At 44.8% G+C, this 19,126-nt stretch overlaps 1 protein-coding gene across 2 annotated transcripts in view; it reads right to left on the reverse strand.

Moving 5' to 3' along the window:
- The window catches only part of EHF (ETS homologous factor), a 38,444-nt gene extending 22,389 nt beyond the window's left edge, over positions 1-16,055 (reverse strand). For both annotated transcript variants that reach the window (XM_082629727.1, XM_082629726.1), the window contains exon 1: positions 15,937-16,055. The gene's annotated coding sequence lies outside the window, so the exon portion shown is untranslated. The remainder of the gene's footprint in view (positions 1-15,936) is intronic.
- Positions 16,056-19,126: the final 3,071 nt, after the last annotated feature.

Below are 19,126 nucleotides of genomic sequence, written 5' to 3' on the forward strand. Positions count from 1 at the left end.
GAGGCAGGATGGTGTAACGGTGGAGAGCTCCAGGCTCTGGAGTCAGATGGCCATGGTTTAATCCCTGGCTTTGCCAGTTTACTAATGGGGCAAGCTTGGACAAGTGATTCAACTTCTCCTGAAGGTCTCATTTTCCTCATTGATAGAATGGTATGAAAAGTGTTGATAGATGATATGAAAAGGGTTGTTGAAAGACAAAATGAGATGATACCTGTAGAGTGCTTGGAAAAGCGCTTGGCACATATTAAGTACTTGGTAAATTTTAGCTGGTCTTTATAATCATTATTATCATTTCTTTATTGTGTTGTGGCTATTATTTTGTTGAGTCTCTAAGGAGGAAATTGAGGGTTTAGTTCACTTCAAGCAAGGCTTCCAACTTCCACCATCTACGTAATATTCAGCAATCCCAGCTGGCTGGCACAATCTAGCCTAGGGCTGGACTCGTGCCTCCCCACTCCCCATCCTGGGCTGCTGGGCAGACGCACCGTTAGGCTGAGCTGTGGGCAGCATCTCTCAGCCCCTGCTCACAGAAGCCGTGCTCCGTCCCTCTGGGCCTGCATCCTTCCTGTTCCCCTTTGTCCCACCAGGCACACGCTGCCTGAGGCTGCCAGGAGCGGTGGAAGGGCACACCTCTGCAGGCCTTGGGTTACCACCCAGCATTGTTCTCTCACACACCATGGTTGGTTGGCAGGTGCACAGGAGAGCAGCACATCCAAAGTGGGAGCTCCTGGCAGAGAATGGCCAGAGGATCTCTCTATCCTACAGGGTCCCTTAGCACATGAACTGCTCATTTACTGGAAGAAGGCGGTCTGGGGTTTGAGCTCATGGGTTCAGAAAAATGAGGGGAAAGAGGCACCACTGGGACTTTGACAAGGGACCAGAGTCATGCACTCCAGAACCCAGGAGGCTCTGCCCAGTCTCGGGACTCCTACCAAGGCCAAGAATTGCTCCACTGGTCTCTCTCCTTAAACACACAGAGAGAACCTGCCAACAGAGACAAACGCAGCCCAGCTTGGGCTCGCTTATCTGGAGCAAGGTGTGTCTTTTGTTCTGTGGTGAGGTTACTGAGACCAAGGACAAAATGCTGTAAAAATGAAAAATAAAAAACATAATAGTAATAATAATAATAACCATACTATAGTAGCTAGGGTTTATTGAACATTTAAAATGTGCTGGCTCTGTGCTAATAGTTTTAAATGCATTGTCTCAGTCAATATTCACAATTACTCTGTAAGGCATTATGTCATTTAACAGATGGTTTATCCGAGGATCAGAGAGGTTGGATAACTTGTTCAAGCTCACACAGTTTCGAAAGAATTGAAGCTAGAAGAGAATTCAAACTCCACGTGTCTAGCAACAAATCCTGGGCACTTTCTGCTGAGAAGGGGGTGCTTTGCCAGAGAAGAAAGATGCCTTCAACTCATCCTCACCTCCATCCCCATTCCATACATACTCACAGCATTCTCCCTCTGCCATCTGGGGCCTCACACCTTTACTACGTTTCTCCAAGATTACAAAATCCTCTGGTTCATTCAGTCATGCAGTGACCCTGACTGAAACCCTTCTCCTTTTTGCCAGAGCAACCTGAAGCCATCACTCTTCTCAATATACTCAAGCGTTCTTTTTAGAATGAAAGGGTAGAAATCTGTCTTCATTCTGTCATACCTATGATACACTCAGGTAGGAATATTTAGGGTATGAAAGCTGGGCCAGTTTTACTCTTTTAGCCATTAATTACAGATTTATACCCCTATATATTTATATACACATACATACATATTTACATGCATATATATACATGAGTATATTTGCACACATATATAAGATAAACTCTCCTTTTATGACTCAATAAAGTTATTTTTATTTTATATTTTGGAAATAAATTGGTCCATAATTCTTTGTGCTTCATCTGAATTAGCTCTCAGTCCAGAAAGTAGGGTTTGCTCTTTCTGGGAGGGTAGAGATACACTGGGAGCCACCAGGACCACAGAGCAGACCATAAGCAGGGCTTTGCCTGTATTCCCTGTTCCCAGCCCCAGGGGACTGAGAGTCAAAGCCATGGTCTGCCTTCTTCCCAGCTCCTTGATACATTCAACCACAACATCCCCAAATGGCCTCAGACCTGGCTGTCTTGTGTGGGTATTTTTACTCCTCAGGCTCGAGGAGCAATTAGACATTGTAAATAATTACTTTTGCAATGACAGTAATATCCAAACCATTCTCGGTCCTTAATAAAGTTGCCAGCAGGTGAATTCACAGCATTTGCCTGAAAGATGTTGCAACAGATTACTGACTTCCTGTTTCAATATGACTGTCATTTCAAGAGAACTACTCCCAACGAGAAGAAAAGAAAATTCAAGTACCTGTGAAATCTAACTGAATTCAATACAGACAATAATTTGTGTTTTCCAAATGTATTAAAATGTGAATCAAGCTTGGGGAATGTATTTGATCCTCTCGGGATTACATCACAGGTAATTTCATACCCTCATAATGTGTTTTGAAACAGACATTTCATGTTCCCAGGGGCAACATCAGAAGCATTATTCCTGGGCTTTCAAGCATTTTCATGTGCAATGATGCCATATTGGGAGGCCAAGAGTTGATCCATTATAGATACACTTTACTGACTGTGAGCCATTTGGAAATATACATATTAGGCTGATCCTTATCAGTCTTGGTGCCAGATCCAGACAAGATTCAGATACCGACAGTGGACAGGCACCAAAGTTGATCAAAAAACAAGATTACCTTTCACGACCCCAGGAGCCTTTATCAATCTCGTTCAGATGCGACAAACTAAGAAAAACAGGGCAAGCTTTGAAGCATAAAAGGTCACAGAGTCTTTTGAGACCTCAAGAGAAACTAGGGTTTTCTCCTCTTCAAAATGCACACCAGGTTTTGCACGTATTTTCTGGGCCCCAGGCCCTCTAAAGACCATCCACTCACCCCTGCAAATCTATGGACACCATGGATCTTTAAAAAAAAAAAAAATCTCTCTTGCACTCATGTTGGATTGAAATGTAAAGAAAACTTTGCAGTGGAGTTAGGGATGGGAGACAAGTCTACTCCGACCTCTGAGAGAAGGCCTGAGAGATTCTATTCTTGCTCTTACTTGACATGAGTGTTGCCTAGTTTTCCTATGGTGACACCAGGAGGGGACCCACTGTCCCTCTCCATCAGCACCTAATGTAGAGATCATGCTGCATCCAGGAGAGTCATTCTGGACCTCTGTTTGGCAATACAGTGAAGAATTCACTATCCTCCCCACCACCTTGAACCTCAGTATCTCTCTCCCCACTAATCCTCAATCTCTATTCTAAAACCAAATAATCATAAAGTAAAGATCATATAGAAAAAACAAAAAAAATCCAAAAAAACCCCAAACAAACAAAAAACCAGGCCTACTTTTACAATCCTAGGTCTCTGTAGGTCTTTGGAAAGGTACAGGTATGGGGACTAGAGGATTACATTTATGGTGCTTATTCTCCTACTTGACTGATGAGGCCGCACACCTGTTTCTCAAAGGTTGGTCTATAGGCCACCTGTATCATCATCACCTGAGGAGAAGTTAAATTTGAAGTTTACTGAGGTCCCGCCCAGACCGTGAATCAGAATCTACATTTTTAAGACCCTTCCTTCACGAATCCTTAAACACTCTCACAGCTGAGAGCTTCTGGCCAAAGATTCATCTACTTGCCTTCCCTCGATTTCCCACAACAAGATAATAAACTCCAGCAGATATCAGCCCTAAAAGAAACATCCATAAACACCAAGAAATCTTTGTAAAGTCAGAGACAATACATTCAATCCAAAGAACTCAAGCTCCAGTTCATCTGAGGAGATTCGATCACTGTATTATTTGCAAACTTGAAATAAAGCTGTTCCTAATGTCCAGTACCACCAAATGGTTCAATGCAACGGTGCTCAATGAACTTACAAGTATGAGTCTCTGAAGGCCAAACAAACAAAACCAGCATTTGCAGAGGATTTTTGTAATGATTATTTCCATCAAGGGAATCTCATGGCTGGCTGAGTCACCCCTTATCCCAACCCCCACCCCCACCTCAGCTCTTCCAAAGTTTACTTAACCACCTTGGATTTCAGACCTCACACCGGAGAAAATTAGTATCTTAGCCTTCGGCAGAGAGAAACAATCATCAAGGAATGTTTGTCCCACAGGTCTAAATATTTATCCCCTCCAATTAATATATATTTCTTGACTGTCTACTAGATGCTAGGCACCGTGCTGGGAGCTGGGGGCACAAAACAGTGAACACAACACAGAAGCTGCCCTGCTCTGTTGGACTATCCAGAGAGGACACCACTTCTGAAAACAACAGTAGATCTTTCCAAAATTGTCTGACCTCATTCGCCATCTCCTGCTGGGGTTACCGTGGAGCCAGAGGAGACAGAGCCTGGCAACCTGCTCTGGCATTTGGAAATCACCACGCTTGGAAAGAACTTCAACTCCATTTAAAAACAGGACTGACCCTCCTCTCTCCAGCAACCCCAAGCCCTCACCTTCACAGGAAACCCTCACCAAGACCTGGAGTTGGCCGCCATGAGTTTCACACGAAGCAGCCTCAGCCAAAACCAATCTCCACGCAGGGCAGAATAAAGCAGTTGGTTGTCTGGATGGCTGAATGTCTCTCCCCGAGACAATGGCGTGTTTATGTGTCGGAGGGGTAGGGGCAGGTTAACATAAAACCCACCGTAAACAGAGCTGTTAATTCAGTTGCTGGCAGGGGCTTCTGTTATCTTCTGAATACCTCCCAGAGGCTATAAGCCCTACCTTTGCATTTGAGTTGGCAGCAGAGGTATTTCTTTGCACCTGTTACTCTGCTCCAATAACAACGCAGTTAAGCATTGATTTGTTGGAAAATAAACAGAAAGAAGCAAAGAAAGGCATCTGCCCAAACAGCCTGAGCTGGTTTGACAGAGCGTTCATGCCAATTTGTTTTTCCTATAAAAATCAAAGAAAAACCTGCGCTTTCACTTTGGATGCTACCCTCCCACTCCCTCAGAAGAAAAGGTGGTATCAAAGAGGCCAGCCAGAGCTGGCAGGGCCAAGGAGCCAGAAGACACTGTACTTTTCCATCGGCTGGTTCTGTGAGGGCGCTGAGGGGTGTCCAAGATCTGCAGAATGACATGGCCAGCCTCCAGCCAGCCCAGGTTAAGATCCTGAGTCAGATTAACAAGGGCGGAGAAGGGGCTGCTGGGGTATGATCAAAACCCAAACCACACTCTTCCAAATGGTTGACTCCTGAAAGTCAATATGGTTCAAGGAGGAGGTGTGGCCTATGGGAACCTCCCTAAGCAGAGACTCAGCCTGCTTCTCCTACTTCTTCATCTAGCCCTGGGCAGCAAGCATAGTTTGAAAACTCCAGGTCCCCGGACCATAGCTTTCCCAGTGGGGAAAGGAGGTTAGCCATACCTATCTCCAAGGCAAGATGTGTAGACTCACTCATGTCCCGCCAAGCGACTTGATGTGTCAGGTCCCCAGTGGAAAGGACCTAAGATGTTCACGGTGTGATGCTTGCATTAATTCAAGCATCATCGTGCTCTCATTTCTCAACAGTTTGTCCACATCACATGAGGAGCTCAAGCCAAAAAGGGCCACAAAGAGCTAAACAAATCACTCAAATGGAGATCATGACAATACTAATTAAGCAGTGGCATCATCACCCACCCTTTAACACACAGTGTCAGAAGAAGCCTCTTAATATCTCTTTTTAAGCCTTGAGCAGAAAGCCTAGGACATGGGCAAGGCTCACTTTTCCCCGAGATGACCACCTCCCCTCAGCTTTCTCTCAGCTGTTGGGCCTTCATTATCACCAGACCACTGGCTTAATGGAGGAGTCACAGCAGCGGGGGAAGGCCTCGGAAAAGCCGCTTCTCAAAGAGCGTTACGAACAAGGTGTTCCGACAGAAGAGGGATATGGCTGGCTGAGCATTCCCAAGCATTCTTGTCATGAGCAGGGCAGGGAGTGGAGTGCCTTGGAACCAAACTGGGCAGCCAGAAAAATAAAAGATTTAACAACACCCTCAGTTCTCTGAAAAATAAATAAGACCAAGGACGCAAGAATGCAGGAAGGGTGGAGGGAGGTAAGAGGTGAGAACCGCAGCCAGGGAGGGGTTGGGATGGACTGGGACAATGGATTTGACCATGTTGAGATTCAAGTGTCTTCCCAGAGAAAGACTAAGATGACCCAGCCAAGGAAAGATCAACAGCCACCAATTTAGAATCTCACAGATTGTATAATCACAAAACAACAGACAAAATTACGATGAGGATGATAGTTTAATTTATTGAGTGTTTATGATGTGCTAGGAGTTGAGCTAGGCTTTACAGGAATTTCCTCACTCAATCCTTGCAATAGCCTCAAATGTTGGTACTAATATTATCCCCATTTTACAGGTAAGGAGGCACAGAGAAGTTAAGCAACTTACCCAAAGACACGGAGCTAGTAAATGGACTGGATATATTATAATAAATGTATTGGAGTGTGGCAGGAAAGAGCAATACAACTCTTGCAGCTTTGAAATCGCATCCTTGTATTTCCAAAGACCAAGAGGATGTCTCTTTAGGATCACATTCTTTTACTTTTGAAGTTGAGATCCTTTAAGTACAGATCCTTTCATTTTTTCCCTAAATGTGAACAAGAGGCATACTAAGCATCCTTGTGCCCTAATATGAAAGTTCTCTTAGTGTCCATCAGTGTGGATGCTACAGAAGCACCAGTTCACTGCCACGCAAAACCATTTGTCAATACTTCAGCCTGGCTTCCTGTTGAAAGGCCCAGACTGACTCAGGAGTTGGGCTTGGCTGCTTGAAGCCACCTCAGACTTATTATCCATGATAAAAGAGCAATAATAATAACAAGGAAACAAACTGTTGAAAAATTACGGGAAAATTATACCTCCTTTGGAAAAGCATCTGACGACTGAGCTGTCACACACAGGCCCTGATGTCAGACCTGCTGTGTTGTGGACACCACACCCACAAGAGGAGGACTGTGAACGTGTCACTCTGGGAGCCTGCATTCCATCACTCAGAGAAGAACTCTAGGGAAGTCCACCCTCTCCTCCACCAGGCGCACGACCCTGCAGCAGTTTGTAAAAACGTAGCCGTAAAACACAGACAGAACTTCATTAGACTCGTTCCAGTATCATCTTTGCAACTTAAGAAACAAATAATATCTGAATTTTCTCACGAATTAGAGGATCTCCTCTTTAGAAGAAGTAGGATTTTCTCTTCGTACAGGCAATCATTAAACGACAATAGACAAGAAAGATGCGTTCCTTTTTAGTGCCATCCTACAAGAACAATAGACTCTCAGCAACCCAAGTCTCATTTTTCCTTCCAAAACACATTTTGCTCCGCTTCTCCTAGCTCACTGGCCTGTGGATTAAGCCCTCTGGAAAATAACAAATGGAAATACTCCTCAACAAGGCAAGCAACTGCCTATCAGAAATGTTTTCTGGGCTTCCCTGGTGGTGCAGTGGTTGGGAGTCCGCCTGCTGATGCAGGGGACACGGGTTTGTGCCCTGGTCCGGGAAGATCCCACATGCCGCGGAGCGGCCGGGCCCGTGAGCCATGGCCACAGAGCCTGAGCGTCCGGAGCCTGTGCTCCTCAACGGGAGAGGCCCGCATACCGCAAAAAAAAAAGAAATGTTTTCTGAGGAATCAAATCCCTTCCAGCCGATTATTCAGCCATCCCTCCCACTGCTTCAGTGGACACCTTTGACACTCAAACAAAATGACCCAACTCACTAACTCAGAACGCCCAAGGTCAGCTAGATGAGCACGACTAGAATGAGTAGGGGCTCTCCCAACAACTTCCCGGCTTGCTGGCTTCCCAGCATCAGGAGCTGTTACATGTTTGAATAATTTCATCACACCCAGAGGGAGGTCCAGCTACACAATTTGCAGGGCTTGGTGCAAAGGAAAATTCGGAACCCCTTGTTCCAAATGTATTAAGAATTTCAAGACAGCCGCAACAGAGCATTAAACTAAGCACAGGTGCTTTCTAAGTGTTGGACCCTGTGTGACCGCAGTTGCTCTATCCCACTGACACCGGCCCTGTCCCAGGGGTCAGTCCCAACTTTTGCCTTCACCTGTACCCTTGCTCTATCATCATGGAAGGCAGGGGGGATCTTTGCTGTCTAAAGCTTTTCTGTCTAAAGCTCCTAAAGTGGTTAGGAGAATTAAATGAAATATGACATTGAACATGCCTGTAACAGCACCTGGCTTACAGCAGGCACTCAACAAACGTTAGCCAGTATTATTATTGTTGTTATTATTATTATTATTTTCATTATGCCAAGGTCCCTTGACAACTCCAAAGCTACCCATAGGCAAGAATGAAGGGTGGGAAGAAAATACACCCCATTTCGACAGAGACCATCTATTAGCTACTGCTGTTCAGAAATCATTTCATTAGCTCTGTGTGAGAGAGTGCTATAAATTAAGCATTCTTAGCCTTCTCTTTATACCATGGACCCATTTTATGCAGTCTGCTGAGGCTTATAGACCCCTTCTCAGAAAAAATGCTTTTAAAATGACAAAGTAAAATAATAAGATTAGAAAGGAAGTTTATCTTGAAATACAATTATCAAAATACTTAAAAAATAAATGTGTGATATCATAATAACATATGGGCTTCTTTATTAGTACATTAAACAAGAATATCTAGTGCAGGTTCAATAACTTCCGTAATATCAAAGTAGTGATGAATAGTGATATTTTGAGACATTTGTAACCAGGATAACATGATATGAAAATATCTGTAATTTCTCTTGGTGCCAATCAGCTACAGCTATTGCTACTGGGGAGTTTTGCTTACATTCATATTGAAATTGAATTCACACTGAATGTTGAATTTTAGTTAGATTACTGAAAATAAACATGTAATTTTTTTCCCCACATCCAAGTTCACAAACCCTCTGATTTCTCCCCATGGACACTAAGAGATCTTTGGATCCCAGGTTAGGAACCCTTGCTGTTTTACAGCAACGACTGCTTGTTCAATTCAAATAGTCTCTTGAGACCACTTTCACATGGCCAGAAGCCTCAGCTGAACAATTTACAGGAGGCAGACCCTATAGTGCCTTGGCAAAATAAGTAGGAATTTTTTTAAAGCCTCTAGAATACCCAGAGTAAGTAATGCCTTAGCTGCAGTGGCCAGTAGGTATCTGGAGACACTCAAGAATTTAAGGGTGGGCTTCCCTGGTGGCGCAGTGGTTGAGAGTCCACCTGCCGATACAGGGGACACGGGTTCATGCCCCGGTCTGGGAAGATCCCACATGCCGCAGAGCGGCTGGGCCCATGAGCCATGGTCGCTGAGCCTGAGCGTCCGGAGCCTGTGCTCCGCAACGGGAGAGGCCACAGCAGTGAGAGGCCCACGTACCGTAAAAAAAAAAAAAAAAAGAAAAAGAAAAGAATTTAAGGGTTGGGCAACATATATAAAGTTGCAGTTAACCATGTGAACTGCTGGGACTGAGATCAGTTTCTCCTGGAGGCCCCTACCTGCCAGGCATCAAGATGGGATAAAAACATGCTATGTACCTACCCCAGGTCTTCCTTGGAACTGCCATGGGTGGTGGTTTGCAGCCAGTTCAACCCAAGGCTCCATCTGGAGTCCCCGGCTTCACATGGCTCAACCCATCTCCCTGCTGCCCACCTTCCCCCACTGAAAACCCCATTGCAGTTCTTTCCCAAGGTCACAGTGCAGAACCAACATCGATCACTTTGAAAAACAAAATTCCAGAATTATTATCAGCCACTCTTACTCAATAGCACCTCACCGAAAACACCCATGTTGAGCACTGACCCTCCAATTCCGTTCCACAAATTACTAATTGTTTCCTCACAAGCATTTGTCCAGGTGCTTTCAGAATCTTTTTCTAATTTAATCCTTACAACAGCCTGTGCAGATGTTATTAACCCTATTTTCCACATGAGGAACTTATATTCTTGAGCTTACATAGTTCACCCAAAGTCACTCAGCGACTTGGTGGCAGAGTCGAACGTGAACCCAGGTATTCTGACTCTAACCTCTGTGTTCTTTGTACCACATTCCAGCTGCTTCCAGGCATCAAAAACTCATAGCCTCCTGCTCCTTCAGATACATAAGCAGCCAAAGTCTACTCTTCACCAACGTTCCTCAATCCACAGCCTCTGACAAGTGAAAGGTAAGCTAGGTGCTCTCTGATTTTCTCAGTGGACATAATTGAGACAGAGCCTGAATTGGGGCCAAATCTAAAGTCCTTTGCAGGGGCTTCCCTGGTGGTGCAGTGGTTGAGAATCCGCCTGCCAATGAAGGGGACACTGGTTCGATCCCTGGTCTGGGGAGATCCCACATGCCGCGGAGCAACTAAGCCCGTGCACCACAACCACTGAGCCTGTGAGACACAACTACTGAGCCCGTGTGCCACAACTACTGAGCCTGTGCTCTAGAGCCTGCGAGCCACAACTACTGAGCCCGTGTGCCATAACTACTGAGCCTGTGCTCTAGAGCTCATGCTCCACAACTACTGAGCGCATGTGCCACAACTACTGAAGCCAGCACGCCTAGAGCCCGTGCTCCACAACGAGAGAAGCCACCGCCATGAGAAGCCTGCGCACTGCAACGAAGAGAAACTAGGGCTTTCTCTAGTTTCTCGCTGCAACTAGAGAAAGCCCGCATGCAGCGATGAAGACCCAACACAGCCAAAAATAAAATAAATAAATTTATTTTAAAAAATAATAAACTAAAGTCTGTTGCAAAGAAAACATCTTGTCAGTAGTCACCCTGGAGACAAGGCTGAAATAATCTTCACCTTTCAGACCCCACTTACCTCATCCAATAGGATATATCATTAGCCCTACTGAGGGAATTTTTTAAAGGTCCTAAGAGGGACCCCTCAAAAAAATCTCTATGAGACAGTCATATGCTCCAAGGTCCACTGTCATACACAAAAGTAGGAGGCATTCTTCATATTCCAAAAAAGACTCAATAGACTTTTGGAAGAAGTCTGCATCAGGCAAAGAAAGGGCTGGCAGGCAGACTAAAATTTCTCAAATCCACAATTGGACCCATAAAGACCTAGTCCCCGAGATTGTTTATGTGGTGTCTATAATATAGAGTCAGGGGGATGTGACAGAATAGGAAATTTTGAATTCAACACAATTACAACAACATCAAAGAAACTGTACATCTAGACAAGGTCCTACGAAAGTAAAAATAGTTATTTTAATAGTGGGGTTCAAGAGGTGGTCTAATAGTCCAGTAATCAAAATATTATAGGAAGCATTTTGGCTCCTTTTGATTTGGAGCTTGGTTTTCATCAGAAAGCAGGTTTGGAATGCACCTCTGCTGGCCACATTTTAAATAAATAGGCAGATACCCTTAATAACAACGAAGATGCTCCTGAGAAAGGACAGGAAAGAGGCTCTAAGGGCCGGGGTGTGGGGGAAGATTGGAAGAGAAGAGATAATGTGAATCCAATGAACCAGAGCAAGGGACTCAGCCCCATAAAACAAACCGAAGACAGAGTGTGCTTAGGTGCTAGTGAAATCAATTTTCAAAGAAGTATTTTACAAAGTATCTCTTTTAAAACAAGGCCAATTAAAACCCTGGTAGCCTCGGGCTTCCCTGGTGGCGCAGTGGTTGAGAGTCCGCCTGCCGATGCAGGGGACATGGGTTCGTGCCCCGGTCCAGGAAGATCCCACATGCCGCGGAGCAGCTGGGCCCGTGAGCCATGGCCTCTGAGCCTGCGTGTCCGGAGCCTGTGCTCCACAACGGGAGAGGCCACAACAGTGAGAGGCCCGTGTACCGCAAAAAAAATTGAAAAAAAAAAAACCCTGGTAGCCTCTTTAAATGGGCCATCCTGCTTGACCCTATTGCAAGCTTTGGTTGCTCCAGATTCGGGCCAAGGGCCTCTGGGAAGACCAGGCTCTCCAGGTGGACTGCCCAGTGGCTTGGCCAGCCATGTTCCCCTTCTGATGACCCCTCGGGTCTTCCTCTCGGAGAAGTGAGTCCATGTCCATCCAATCTACCCGGTAATTCATGGACAGTCAAAGGACCTGATCAGCACCACACAAGCTGAGCAGCCTCCACGGGGTCCTGAACGTTCACTTTTCAGCCGGCTGCTTTCATGTTTTACAGAAGACAGCATTAGAGTGCCTACCCGTGGACACCACTGGCTCCCGGTGGTCACAAAGCAGTCAGCTGCATCCACTTCTACACTGGCACCAACTTCACATAAATGAGGCAATTAATTGATAAAGATGGGATGTTGTCATGGGAACAGCTCAAGCACCCCTAGTAAAGGTACCTAGTCTTTAGTACCTCCACCCGGTACATCCCTTGGCCAAAATTCTGAAGACCCCAAGGAAGCCACTTAAGGGCTCCTACTGGTCTTCTTTCCTGTCTCATCCTTAGGAAGGCATCTCCCACCCCATTCTCAGCTTTCACAGACTCAAGCTAAACCTGCTGACCTCTAGGCATAGCTAGTTTCCCCGGGTCATCAGATTCTGAGGGCCAAAGTGGATCTTACGGATGATTGGGTTCAAACTCCTTTGTCCAGATAAGGAAACAAAAGCCCAGAGAGGTGGAGTGTACTGCTCTGGGAACACAGCTTTGCTGGGACTACAAAACCAGGTCTCCTGACTGCCAGTTGCATGACTGTTTTGCACCCTGCCTTACCCACACCATGCTCCAATCACTCAAAAACGTGAGTCTGGAATTCTTCAAGGAAGATTCTTAAAGAAATATCTTTTTTTCCCCCCTCCGAAGTCCAATAAATTTTTTATCAAATAACTCTGAGGGATCCATGGAAATTTCTACTCCAGCACATCTCAGCTTCCCGACATCAAAGCCACTCAGCTTGAACATATATCCCATCCTAACATTAGCTGCTGTGGGAAGCCATCCTCCCCCACTGCACTCTTTGTTTCCTGCACAGCTTAATAGTCTGGGCTTTAAAACCCTGTCCGATTTAAATAAACGTAGTAGTCATATATGTCTAATAAGAGCACAATTGCAGCTCCTCAAAACAAATCCGATGATTTAAAATCTTATTATGAAAAATTAGATAAGAAAACATTAAATAAAGTTTACTATCTTCCCTGTCTCTTCAGTTATTCAGCAATAGATTTAAGAGAACTCCAGCACCATACGGCTGCCTCTCTGCCTCTGTCTTCAGGTGACACCCCCCAGCTCAGACAGAGCCGGTGTGGCTCACCCAGGCTGACAGCCCCGCACGGTCAGTTACCCAGTAACAAAGCAAGGATTAGAAGCGTGGTCTCAAACACCAAGGCTACACGGAGCCCAATCCTCCCGACTGGCCCCTCCCACAACAGAAATGATTGTCACTTAAATTCTACCAGAGAGGGACCCTGACGAGAGAAATAGGCTGAGACGGCGGAAAAAGCTATCACCGAAAATCAGCTTCCGACTTCATATTTGATTCCTTAAAACCGTGGTGTTGCTTCTCAAGTGTGTTAGCAATTTCTACCACGGCGTTCTTGGTATCCATCCTACCCCATCTCCCAGAGGTCTTTGAAAATCCCATCTGTTCAAAAGGACTTAAGGAGGAATACAACTGGAGGAAAGGGGGGAAAGACTGGATCACTTTTTAACGATTTGTATAAACCTCTATGGCTGGGCTTGATGCTTTAACATTAAACAGGGTTCCTACTCTGAGTTTTCAAAAAGCAAAGAACACAGCCCAGTGCTAACTCTAATTTGGGGGTAGAGGTATAGGTGGAGATGAGGAAAAGTAAAACGTTACAAGATTCCAGAAAGCTAAATTCTACTTCCTGGAAGTGAACTTTGACCCAAAGCACTCACTTTCTGGCCTAGGACCTGACATGAGTTCCTTCCAGTTTCCAATTAGCTAACTGAGTGCAGTTGAGTAAATATTTTAACCTCTCACTTTGTCTCAGCCTTTGAAGTCGTCAAAAAGGTAATGAAAGAGGATCTGCATAAAGTTGGTAAATTAATGGGAGCATAAATGTGGAATCATGAGTGTGAATGTAGGGCTTCTCAGAGGTCCAGAAAGGCCCAAGTCATTTCCATTTGGGGGAGCTCACAGTATATTTAAAAAATGGGGAAAAAAATCAAAAGGGGGTTGTTTGAATTTAACAAATAGATGCTTTTTAACACAAAAGAACAAATATAATTGAATTTGAGATCTTTCCTACATATGAGGCCTGGATCAAAGGCATCACCCTACCCACAACCACCCTAAAAAGGTCTCGACTAACGCCGCCGTCTTGAACAGTAACACAAGAGAATTTACAGCATGGTTGTTCCCTCAAAGTTACTTTCTTCTAAAATGCCTCTGTAAAATGGTTTGGAAACATGGAGGATTGTCTCCATTATATTTATTATTTTTTCAAGTGTGATCACACACTTCCAAAGGACCCTCATTCCATGTCCCCACTGTTTTTTAAAGTCTATCCATATAAGCCATGAGTGATGGTGTGAGAATAATGTGATCCTACCCGACTTCAGATTATAAGATGGAATTGATGAGTTATTTCATAGTCTCAGAATTCTAGGTCTCAAAAAGAGAATAAATGGAGCCTTCTGCAAACTCCAAATGCAGCTGTTAAAGTCATTCTTTTCCTTTTTAAGAATTAAAGATTATTCACTGTTATAGAGCTCCATAAAGTCATTCTTACAATCTCTTAACAGCCTTTCCTGGTAGCATCCCTTACCCCTGAAGTTCTACCCAATAACACGACTTCATCTCTCCTGTTGGAAATCAACTCTTCCCTTGACCTCAGTGGAATTAGCGCATGGCCACTCATGATCCCCAACTATGCTTTTATGCAGTGAAAGGCTCTATCTAAACACATCCTCACAGCCATGCCTATAGAACCAACTCCTGCATTAGACCTTCCACTGAAATGTTCTCAAGTCCAAACACTCACTCACTTTATTCCTGTTACTAAGGTCAGTGCAGATAACCAGCAAGACACCTGTGAACTCAGACTCACAGAAGCTTATGCTTCATCATAACAAGACACAGGCTCCCACAATCCTAGGAGTATCCTAAATCTTGACGAAGACGGGTGGTGAAAATGTCAATTTCCTGACTCGGCGTTGTCATTTACCAGCAGGAAGATTAACTCCCCACTGTTTCCAGTTCTATGCACACGTAGGCCAATTCTTCTCCATTGTGTCCAAACAAAATCAAAAGAGCCCCTGTCTTAGAAGGCATTTTGGGCTGCTGACTCACATCTGCCTGTCTGGTCATAGTATCCTATCATGGAACAAACAAAGGGTTAGTTTGACCCCATGTGAAATGACAAAACTCTTTGCCAAAATTGTTTTTGTTTTTTGTTTTCTGGACAGAGATGCGCAGCTCTCCCCAATACCCTTACCTACCTGGGCTGCCTGACCCCTTTTTCCAATGTGGGTGCATACACCCTTGCCTGTTTCCAGACATTTTCCAACACCAGAATATACTGAAGATACTCTGCCTTTCTCTACAACTAATGTAATGAGTCAGAAAAACTACCAAGAGAAGACATCTCTAGAAGGTGAGAACATGTGCCCTGAGCCCCAATAGCTATTCAGCCAACCAGTTCTTCACTGAGAAGAACCTATCCCCAGCTTTCAGCATTTCAGCATTCAATCCAGGGAAATGGCTTTGTCACAGAAAGAGAGGGAAACCAGGGGGCTTTTAAATTCACAGTGATCAAAGACCAGATTCCATGCAGGGAGTTCACAGATAACATCCAAAGTCACCCTGCTGCCCTCCAAAATAAAATCCTAAGACAACCCAGTGAGGAAAGCACCGCTGAGGCGAGCTTCACTTCCTGCCAGCTGCCTCCGGGAGTCTGGTTTATTTTCACCTGTCTGATTCAAGGCAGGTTTCTCTTTCCACTCAGGTGTTTGAATTCCAGATTCAAAAGAAGGTTTAAAAGTAAGGACTTACCTCATTTACCTAAAGATTCTGGGTGGGAAATCCAGTAGCTGTAGTGAATGGAGGGAAGGTAGCGAGCAGCACTCACGCCAGCTCCTACAGGGACAGGGAACCAGGAGTGTTATCACGTCTGAGCTCTCATCAGAGTGAAGATCAATGCACATGACAATAATTTTACATCATTTTGTAGGATGTTAAGCAATAAGCCACCAACCGGGAATTCCCTAAGTCACTTCCCCCTCTTCTGATTGGCTGCTGGGCCCTTTAAAAAAATAAAATAAAGGATTACAAACATTTGCTCATTTGCATTTGGCCAACTCACACGTTAGTGTTCAAACAAAACAGGTCTAACCAGGTTATGCCTGTGTCTCGAGAACAGAGACAACCTGTTAATGGATGAGGAATTGATTTGGTGCTGACTGTTCTTTCCAACTTAGAGGCTGTTTCAGGTGAAAAGCACCAGGCTTGCTCCCCAAAGACACCAGCAGGAATGGAGAATGTAAGAGCAAGGTGAGCAGAAGCTCAAATCTGGAGGAGATGATGGTACAGGGGATTCGGGGGCGCTCTGAAACCTCTGTCTCATGTACTAATTTGTATTCAGTCCGCTCTGCTTTGACATCAAGATCTTTGCCCTGGCCACACAGGTACCAGGTTCTTAAGGGATTCCTGGCCAGGTAGCAGGAACATAGGTTCTATCTCCAGGCACCATGATTAACTCCTTGACAGTGACCCTTGGCAATTTCAGTGGACTTTGAAAAGCCCATCTCCCCTGGCCCCAGGTAAGAGCTTTGGAAAATTTGAAGGGAGGGTCCTAGAAGGGAGAGTCTACCCTGAGTTGTTCAGGTAGAACAGTCAGCTGTTAACAGCTCGAGGGCTGACTATCTGGTTGGTGGATTATCCAAATTCTTTACATCCTCTTGACACTTCCATGGTCTTTTTTACTATATATCAACCCTCCCTACAGGTGCTAGAGAGGGAAAGACCAGGATGCTGTAACTGGAAATACAACAACACACTCTGGGCAAGAAGAAGATGGAATCTGGGGGAGGATCCACGGATTTCAAATGCCCATGCTATCCCCATCACCCTGGGCCAAGGGCCTGCTTCACTGGGTCACAAAAGCCCTTCCACCAATACAGATGAGTGCAGGCTCCTGGCAAGGAAAAATACTCTCCCCTAACCATGAACTTTCTCTCTTGGGTCTCCTTGGACACTGGCCTGGCATGAGCTAAGTGTCTAGGTAGATTTCTTTAACTCACCAGGCCTCCCCTCTGTGGGAGGGGAAAGGGAATTTGAGTTTTGGCAAAGAGACAAAGATTTTGTGATCAAAACCAAGAAGTTCCTTGTGTAAAAAAGGAAAGTCTATATATGGGCAACAACTGAATAGAACAAAAAGCAAGCAGTTGTCCTATTAAGGTGGAGTGGTGAGTGGACGGTAGAACTCCTTTCTTGCTGATTTTCCTAGTGTGGGCACCCACCGTGTTTGCTGAGGTTTGGGAAGGTGTAAAAGACTCGGTGGGAGGGCAGGGGTGGGTTTGGGAGGGTCTTGGAACTCAGGCAGGTCTTGAAGGTTTTGAAGGTTTGGGGAGTGCAATTTAGGGAAGCTCTAAAAAGCCCCTCTACCTCCTTGGTCTTCACTAAACATTCCCACCATTCCCTATCTTCAACCTACGTGTTTCCCAAAGGCCTTGTTAAAATGCAAATGTCTGATAAATACAGTAAATGTCATTATTGCCCATTATCACATTAGCCCCAATTAGTCTATCAGTTCCAGATCTGAGAGCAGGGCCCTGAGGGAACAGACTGGTGATGTTTTGCTTAAAAGATGAATCAGGAGCCACCTGAACTACCAACCCCACCCACTGCAGGGTGTGTGTGTATATGCGGGAGTCTCTGTGTGTGTGTGTGTGTGTGTGTGTGTATTGGGGGGAGGGGCGGCCAGGTGTTTTGAGTGCCAGTGTAACTCCAGGAAGCAAACTTGGCCTTCTTTACAATTTTGCCTGAGATTAACCTGAAACAGGGACTTCCCTTGTGGTCCAGCAGTTAAGACTCCATGCTCCCAATGCAGGGGACCTGGGTTCGATCCCTGGTCAGGGAACTAGATTCCACGTGCATGCCGCAGCTAAGAGTCCGCATGCCACAACTAAGGACCCTGCTTAACACACGAAGACCCCACGTGCCACAACTAAAACATTCCTGCATGCAGCAACAAAGATCCCGCAACTAAGACACGGCACAGCCAAATAAATAAATATTTTTTTAAAAAACAAACAAAAAACCTGAGACAGCCGCGGGGTAGGTGGGAGGTAGGGGGTGTGTGGTCAAGAGATGGTAAACCTCAAAAGCAATTCCAAAAGGGGTGTGACTCTCCGGTTCGGCCCCAACCACCTTTAATTGCAGGCTCTTTCATTTCTAGGTGAAGAGTTTCAGTTACATCTCTATTTCTTCATCCACTCTTACCCTGCCCATTTTCCATCAGAGGACTGCTCCATTAGGGCACTCCTGGGAAGAGTCATTTGAGGATGGTAGTGGTGAAAGAGGATGGAAAGACGTCACCTCCTACTCACAAGCCACTTTAGTTGTGAAGTGTTTATGTATATACACAAAGTACCTACTACTGTGTCTGGTCCTTAGTGGGTTCTTATCCAGTATTGGTTATTTTCTCTACTTGGGACTTAGGTGAACCTCCCAGAAGAAAAACAAAAACAAAAACATCTTCCTCCTCTATCTGGAAAAAAAAAAAAAAAAAAGGCTAGATTTTTAGGCATGTTACACCCATAGAGAAATTTCTTCAGAGTATGAGGTCTCTTACCCTATAATTAACTTCAACAAGACAGCACTTACATCAAATTAGATAGATGGATGGTTAGATAGACAGATAGATGGATCAATGGATGTCACATCCATAGAGAAATTCCTTCAAAGTATGAGGTCTTTTACTCTATGGTAAAAGAGACAGCACTTACATCAAATTAGATTGATGGATAGATAGATGATAGATAGATAGATAGATAGATAGATAGATGATGGAATGGATAGAAGTCCTGATTTTTAACTGAAAATGCTAAAAGTTGGATTTGATGCTGAAGCCTTCAACTGCAAGAGCCTCAAATATATCAAGCATGTCTCTCATGGATAAGTTTAAAAGTGTAACCACAAAACCATCAGACACACCAGAGCCTTTATATAAACACATTGTTAG

Source organism: Mesoplodon mirus (genome assembly GCF_964341445.2).
Source record: "Mesoplodon mirus genome assembly, chromosome: 7".
NCBI lineage: Eukaryota > Metazoa > Chordata > Mammalia > Artiodactyla > Ziphiidae > Mesoplodon > Mesoplodon mirus.